The sequence below is a fragment of the Periplaneta americana genome, chromosome 17 (genome assembly GCF_040183065.1).
Source record: "Periplaneta americana isolate PAMFEO1 chromosome 17, P.americana_PAMFEO1_priV1, whole genome shotgun sequence".
In the NCBI taxonomy this organism is placed as follows: domain Eukaryota; kingdom Metazoa; phylum Arthropoda; class Insecta; order Blattodea; family Blattidae; genus Periplaneta; species Periplaneta americana.
Window position 1 is genome coordinate 70,460,020 of NC_091133.1, and position 8,807 is coordinate 70,468,826.

Consider the following 8,807-nt stretch of genomic DNA (forward strand, 5'->3'; position numbering starts at 1 on the left):
GAAACATTAAAAGGTATTATTATTATTATTATTATTATTATTATTATTATTATCTCTTACGTCGATCCTTTTTCAGCAGATGTACGAATAATGCGGTTAGATCTTCAATTTAAACTCACAGATTTACAAAGTGATGTTACAATGAAAGCTAGATGTAACAACTTGACAAATGTTAAACTTTTCAAATCGTTGCCAAAAAATAAATATCCCAAAACTTCGTTCTTTCGCGTGCTCTGTTGAAGCCATGTTCGCTACACCTTACGTTTATGAAAAATTGTTTTCAACAATGTAAATAGTAAAAACTAATTTTAGATCACGACTGACAGACAAATACCTTCGTGATCAACTACGACTGACAGTAAGTGACATAATTCCTGATTTTGAAACTCTGTCGCAGAGACATTCTGAAGACAGTTAATTTTAGATTGTGATAATGTGTCCTAAGTTTTCTTATTCATTTCTTTCTTCGTTACACGTACTAAACATTAGTTTGTAATCTTATACTGTATAAAATTATATTTAAATGCTTGACGTAAGAAAAATGAAAATCCGTTAATAAGTCAGACAGTTGCTTCACTTCCCCTTCGGGTGTCCGCCTCCCTCCATAGGTGCTATGCACGTTGTAGGTTACACAGTGGCTCGGCGCACAATCACACTTTCGCCACGGCTGATGTAGACGGTCTGGGTTCAGTTCCCGGTAGGTCACGATGGAATTTGTGGTTTACAAAGCAGACATTGCATAGTGTCCTTCTCGGGGCGCTCCCGTTTCCCTCTGTCATTTCACCAATACTCTTCATCTTCCTCTCATTTTATCCATTATCTGCAATAGCCTGGGGTGAGAGTATTACGGGTTTTAGATGCTCATATAGGGAGGGTTTGGGGCTCCTTGCTCTGGAATTTATCAGGTACTTGACTGAGCATGGAGCCTGGCTCTGTCAGGGCTGAGACAGGATGGTCCGCCTGTCAGCATCGGATTCACGAATAACAATCGTAGCTGATGAAACTTCCTAAAATAAACCAATTAAAAAATCTATCCCCTTCCTTTTCTTTACGCCTTGCGACCTGAGCAGGGCTCTTCGTTCTGTTCAGATGTTTGCCGAGTCCAGCTGTGCAGAAGGATGCATAGTGTCTCTCGCTGTTTTCGGCGTTTGCCAGCCGGAGTCATCTGTAAGTAAGTATTAACATTTTCGATCATTTCATTTAAACTTTTATTCATTTTTGGATATGCACTGGCCTTCATAATACCAGTGCAGTGCTATTCCTTTCGATTACTGAATCTGACTTTTCTCTTTTCACAAGAATGTGGCGCGATCCCTCAGATCCTGGTATACGAACAAATTAATTTCCTTATTCCAGCCAACATCTCCATCCTTCACTAACTTAAAGAGGAGTAAATTATTCCATAGATACAATCAGCGAAATCTAACTTATATTTAAGTACGGGTTTAACCGAACAGGCTATGCTAGCTAATGTAATAAGAGAAAGCACTTTTCATCCTTCCCTGTTCATTTAAGGGCGTTGGCTTTGGGTGTAACTCCGAGATGTCTAACAACATTGTAAGGCTAGGTCGTAGCTCACAGTCAATCATCTGACGGCTTCAAGCAAAGAGAACCAGGTTTCGATCCCAGTATGACTCTATGACGTTTGTGACAAACCAGTAAAGAACAGGTTTTATCCAATTATGTCGGTTGTTCCTTCGATTAGAATTTTCCCTCTACGTTTCAGGCTGCAAATCTAGAGGACACAGTTTTCTCTCGAAGCAGGAAAAAGATATATTTTTCTTTAGAGGGTGAGTGTTCCATCCCCTATTTTATGTTATGGCATTGGGCCTCGCTGACAAAATGATGAAGGGGTACCGCTACTTAAGAATATCTAGTTTTTCCCTGTCACAAAATCGATGGTATGATCAGTTCCGGTTTCAATAACATTCCTGCCAACATTCCCTGGCTACGTTTTTTCATTATATACAGGATTGATTTTAACCTCTGCACCAAAATTTAAGAGGTAATTCCACAGATTAAATATAACAAAACTTTTATTACACTTTTCCTTCGATGAAGCACCGTTAAGCAAGAAAAAAATAGCCTTTGGCCAAAGTTTGTAGCGCTCTATTGCGGTAATTGCCCGAGAGAAATGACTCATTACTATACAAGCAGATAGGTAAAAATAATCTGAACAGTTCATGTCTTGAATCTTTTTTTACAAATTAAACCGTTTAGCCATGAAGTTAAATTGAATAATAGAGAAATAAATCTTGCAACGCAGCGCACGTCATGTATTACCGACTGAGTACAGCAGAGGGAGAGGGGAAGGTAAGGAGTGCAGGCAGCGCTTGCTTAGAGTTATTGCAGCAGTCGTTATGTTGTCAAATACTTCATAGAAACATAACGATTTTCCCTAAAACGGTGAATGTTAGAGAAAAAACTTATTTAGATTTTTCAAATCTCTCCTCATGATCTATTGCCAGTTTCATTTTGGTGTGGAAGTTTCCATCCATCCTGTATATGAAATAACAACTTTAGAAATCCTTTCTATTCTAAATATAGAACGTTATTTCCATTTTTTATACCGAAACAGATATAAGTTTGTAAGACATACTTGCATACCTCAAATTTTGGTCCAAGACTGTATAAGTCCATAAGTTTATTACGTCAAACCAGGATTTAAAATTGTTGAACAACAAAATATTTACTAACAGACTACTCACACAAATTAAAACATATAAATTATTAATCTATATTACAAATTGGTTAGATAGTAAAAATTATACAATATTTTCATATTGCATTATGTTCAATTACTCTTTATTTGTTTGTTATTTGCGCTTGTCTATCATCCATTGTATTGTATTTTTCTCACTTCTAAATAATATACAGAGTGGAAGTGAAATAACCTTGCAGCTTGAAAGAAACGATAGAGTGCACGTAAAATGAATAGAAAATCTATATTACGTTTTGTGATTAAATGCAAAGTTAATTAGAAAATGAAGTTTGAATTTGAGCAGTCCGGCAACATCATCGCTAAGACATTCTATTCGTGATACAGATGTAAGAGGCCAACGAACTCGGGGAGTCTCCGTACGTAAGCCAGTGGGTCCAACCAATTCCTTTCTCTCTTCCTGATCAGTTTCAGCATCATTCTTTCTTCACCCACTCTTTACAACACAGCTTCATTTCTTATTCTGTCTGTCCATTTCACACGTTCCATTCTTCTACATATCCGTATTTCAAATGCTTCTAGGCGTTATTCTTTACTTCGTTCACATATTCATGTTTGCGCCCCCATACAATGCCACACTCCACACAAAGCACTTCACTAGTCTCTTCCTTAGTTATTTTTCCAGAAGTTAGCAGAAAATGTTCCTTTTTCTATTAAAAGCTTTATTGGCCATTGCTATCCTCCTTTCAACTTCCTGGCAGCAGTTCATGTTAGTGCTTTTATTTAAAACTGGCCACTTGTTCTATTGCCTCATTTCGAATTCGCATGTTTACCTTCTTTATTTTTCTTCCATTAACCATGGTCGTTCGTCTTGTTTTCATTTATATTCATCCCATGCCGCTCACAGCTGACATTTAGCTCCAGGACATATCCCTTATTATCACCTCCTCTCCTGCTAACAATGACGTATCATCAGCAAATCTTACGCATTTTCTTCTTCTTTCTCCTACTATAATTCTTCCCATATTCTGAAAACAAGTCTTCACTAAATCCTTCAAGTACATGTTGAACAGGGTAGGTGATGTAGGCCACTCTTGTACTCCTCCTCTCCCTATTCCACTTTCTTTAGACAATTTCTTCTCCTATCCTTCTTATCATTCTTGACCCCACTGTAACGTTCGAAATTAATGAAGATCAACCAAAGCAGGTACATGAAGAGAAACGCGCTATTTACCTTCCATGCTGTGATGATCTCGGTCATAAATATAATATTCAAGATTGGAATGTCATTGGACTTACGTTTGGTGCGCGAGGAACAATTCCCAAATTTACATTGGAGATCTTCAGAAAATTAAAGGTTCCTGAAAAGACTCTTCAGACAATTGCATCAACCATTTTAAAATCTTCATTGAACATAATCACCATCTCTATTCATCTTTATAATATTCAATGTATATTATTTATTTTCAATAAATTTTAGCGTTTTAATAGCCACCACATTTTGTCGCAGAATATTCTTTTTTAATATTTCATTATGTATTTTTTAAAATTAATTTACATTTTCTTTTTTGTTCATTTGAATTGATTAGGATGCCGATATTTTAAATCCAAGCTTTGGACGGCTATCATTTCGATTTGATTGAATAGTTCGTTGTTTCATATAAAGATTAGGCCTACTCAATAGCCTCCTCACTTTCCAATCCATACCAATTTTCTTCAGGATCCCCATTAGTTTATTCTAATCTGCTCTGTTAAAATCCTTTCCTAAGTCCACAAATAGGTACTACAAACACCTCTTTATTTTATTGTAGGTATCTTTTTCCGGTTGTTCGCAGCAGCCCAATTGCAAATTGCAATCTGCTCTTCTTTCAACTCTCTTTTCATGTAAGCATATAAACGTCGATTCAGTATTCGCAGGAGAATCCTCGCCGAGTGCGATATCAGGCTCATAGTCGTGAATGATAATGGAATTATGAGAAGCTGACGGAATGGTATCGGTGCCTATAACAGAGAAACGGGAGAATCACGAGAAAAATCCCAACTTTGACTTTGTCATAAGTGTCACTAATGATTTTTTCAATGAGAAATCCCAGGCCTGCTCGAGACTCGAACCCAGAGCAACTGCGTTAGGCTACAGTCTGATGGTCTAGACCACGCAGTTTCCACATAGATATGAAATGAATAGTAGTGTAGTGTTGTGAAACTCACTTGAGATAATCACAAGGCATGAACTAAGAACCAAGAGGACCGACAGCTTTAAATAGTTGATGTGAGTGAAAGTTATTTCCTATTAGATGACAGATATGAACGGGGTTGGTATATTTTCTATGATATTAACTTAATTTATGGAAAGGCGAGATGTCTCGAAAGGGCAATGTTATCCTCAGCTTCCTGTACATTCAAAGTCTGCTGCTATTGCCCAAAGGAAAATATTTTATTATAGTAAAATGAAAGTGAGAGAAGAAACTGTTATTAACAATTTTTCTCCTGTGGACTGCTATAACACCTACGTGTAAGTATAACATTATATAGCGTATATAATGTATAATACCCATTGGAAATGTAATGCATTAACATATTATAATGTTCACAAACAATTGTTTGTTATTTATTTTTATATTCTTCATTCTTGGATACACTCTTTTAACCCTTGTATAATCACTAGACTTCGGACAATGACGGACACCACGTCGAAACTGGTCAGCGAGGTAATTTTATATTAAAAATATTAACACAGTATATCAGACCACTTCTGTGGTGTAGAGGTCAGCATGCTGGTCTCTTACGCAGAGGGCCCGGGTTCGATTCCCGGTCGGGTTGAATTTCCTGGTTGAGGTTTTTCAGGGTTTTCCTCAACCGTAAGGTAAATGCCAGGAAATTCGGGCCACAACATCCTTGAATATCACCGGTCTCATTCATCACCGAAATCATATTCATGACAAATCAGTAATACATAATATACAATCGCCACCTAGTTCACAACAATAGAACCAGTCTCAACAATAGTACACAGGCCATCGGATTTCACCCAAAAGATTAACTCGCGATATGACGAAAGATGTTAAAGCGAGTATAAATAACAGCGAGATAAAAAAAAGTTAATCAGTATTTTTATATATTGATTATTTTACTACATCATTTCTGTTTCCGTCGTTTAGGCCTAATAATACTTTCTGAAACTGAAAAGAACTTCAAATACTTTATTTACAATAATCTTCGTTTATTTACAGCTATAGTACTATCTTATAGATGCTGAATTTTCTGTAATTCAAAACTACTGTTACAGACCTGTACAGAAAACAATATTCTAATCAAACCTATTACAGTAGAACCTCGATAACCCGAAACTGAATAATCCGCACGTCCGATAATCCGGACGCACTTACGAATGTACTGTACATACAATACCGAAAAGCAAAGAAAACGAGAGAATGCTGGAAAAGAATATCCAATGAAGCTCCTTTTTTTACCCGCAGTAATGTGTAAATCGGATAAAAGGGCATAAGGAAGGGGAATCTACAAGAAGAAGAATAATTTGTTAATAGAAAAGCCAACCCACAGTCATTACTAGTTCAAAATGCAGTCCGATCAATTTATTGCATTTCAAACATACAAGCGAGTCATAGAGAACAATATCCTTTTTCAAAAGTTAGATAAAACCAGCAAGGAATTGTATGAATTATTACCGAATGATGAATCTCCTAACTTACTCTTGGTTTCACAAGTAAAGAACCTTCGTTGCAGGGTTGGGTTCAGGAAGCCATAAATCTGACTGACACGCTCCCCCAATTAGTGAAACTGTGGACAAAGATACCGCCAGGAGACCGCCGAGAATGCTGTGTTGTGAATTTTCCATTTTTGAAAGAATCCAACCAGTTGCAAAAGAAAATACATTTAAAGAGTCCAGCCAAGAGCAAACGTGACAACAGCTTCCCCTAACTGGCCTGTCAATCACTGTCATCTGTGCAGAAGTGGTGTGAGGCCAGGGTTCTTTACTTGTGGAGCCGAGAGTACGTCATTTCGCAGCTAATATGCTGGCAGTTTTGAATCCACGCACGTCTGTGAATAATTTTTTTATCAAATGAACCTGGTGAAAAATATTGCGCGTACACGTCTAACAGCCTATTATCTCGTAACTGTTTTACGTTAATGTAGTAATAGTATTCATCCTGATATAGACAGATCCGTCCTGACCAAAAAGTATACGCGATCTAGGACTTATAAGTGATTATTTATAATGAGTGCTAAGCCATAGTGACCATATGAATGCATATATTGCATATTTGACTTGATTTGATATTTTGCAATTCATTTTAAGTAAATTTTCAGAAAAGTCTGTATATATATTGAAAGTTTATTGTTTCAGTCATTGACTTTACTGTTGTGTATGTTTTAGGTGTTAACCTTTACATTATAAGTTACAAGACGTATAAACGTTTTCGTTGAACAGTGTCAATATTTTCAGATACGAACAATCAATTTTGCAATATCATTACTCTCTACATTCTCTACACATACAATACATGTTTAATACATTATAATAACTAAAATTAAATCCATTAATCAAAGTTAGATTACCAACTCACGGTTTCAATTATTTTCAGTGTGAATGAACAGCAATAAAGCAAACGCACACCACCAACTCAACAATAAATAACCAAAACCCAATATTTTGGCAAAAAGATTATCACAATAATCTGCATAAGTATTTACGACAGGCCATGAAACATACACTACGATATATATTGGAAAGATGTGCATCACTAAAATATGGAAAGATGAATTAAAATATGTAATACAACATTGTCATTGCAAATCTTCACATGTATAATACAACACGATATATAGTCAGTTCAATTTTATATTTAACCCCATTTCTAGCCTCACAATATTATCTTATTATTAATCCAGCCCACATGTGAAGAATTGCAAACGTATTTCTATTGTACATTAAATGTACACTTTTAAATGTTGACATTAGGGGCACCTATATTTGAATATTAGAATATTAATGTGTTTATAATAATTATATTATTTTAACAGATTTTATCCCCGTATGCCATTAAACATGTATTGTATGTGTAGAGTAGAGAGTAATGATATTGCAAAATTGATTGTTCGTATCTGAAAATGTTGACATTGTTCAACGAAAACGTTTATACGTCTTGTAACTTATTATGTAAAGGTTAACACCTAAAACATACACAACAGTAAAGTCAATGACTGAAACAATAAATTTCAATATTGATTTGATATGTTTAACATAATGACATTCCGCATTAGTTTTGTACATCTCTAAGCGGAAGAGAAACCAAGTTCATGTAGCTACATGTTGATGTAAACATAGCAGCTACGTCCGAAATATTGTGGAAGGAGTGAAATCGATCATTTATACCTCTCCTCCCTTAAGTCCATGCCTGGTCTAAATGCACGGTACAAGTTTGGCGACAGATTCCGCCCGGAGCTCAGACTCGGAAGTGGAAAAAGAGTCGTGGGTCATTAGACGGCGGTCAATCACGAAGAAAACGAAGCGCTGTGGGTGGAAGGTCGAATCATGAATGAGAAAGTTCACATCGGAGATGCGCGGTGCTTGTGTATGTCCCCAATAAGCGAAGACACCTTCCAGACCGCCTGCATGGAAAGCTGATGTCTCTTTAGGCTACCTGTACATAGCAGTCATGCGTTCTATGGTTCAGAATTTGCTCTTCCTACGGAGACCTAGCCCACTAAATTCGTTTGTACACCCTTTGACACGGAAATTGATCGCTGTTCAGAGACTAAGTTCCACCTCGGAATAACTTGGGAATCATCGTGTGCGCTGTGTTTACACGCGTGCGAGAGATTCAAAGCTCGGTCTTTGTAACGAGAAAAAAGAGCTCTATTGCTAAGTCATAAAGGCTTCGTTGGGAATACGTCGTTTCGTGACATACAGATACGTCGCTGCTACAACTTGTCTTCATCCTCGATGCTTTTAATATTTCCCCGTGTGAATCTCGCGTTAATCCGAATGACAGCCAAATTCACGTTATAGCAGAGCGACTATTTTCCGTGTCAAAAGGTGTACGTAAGAGAAAGAGAGAGATAGATAGAGAGAGAGTAGTAGCAGCAACATCAGTAGAAGTAATTGTAGCATTTTAATAGCAATGAT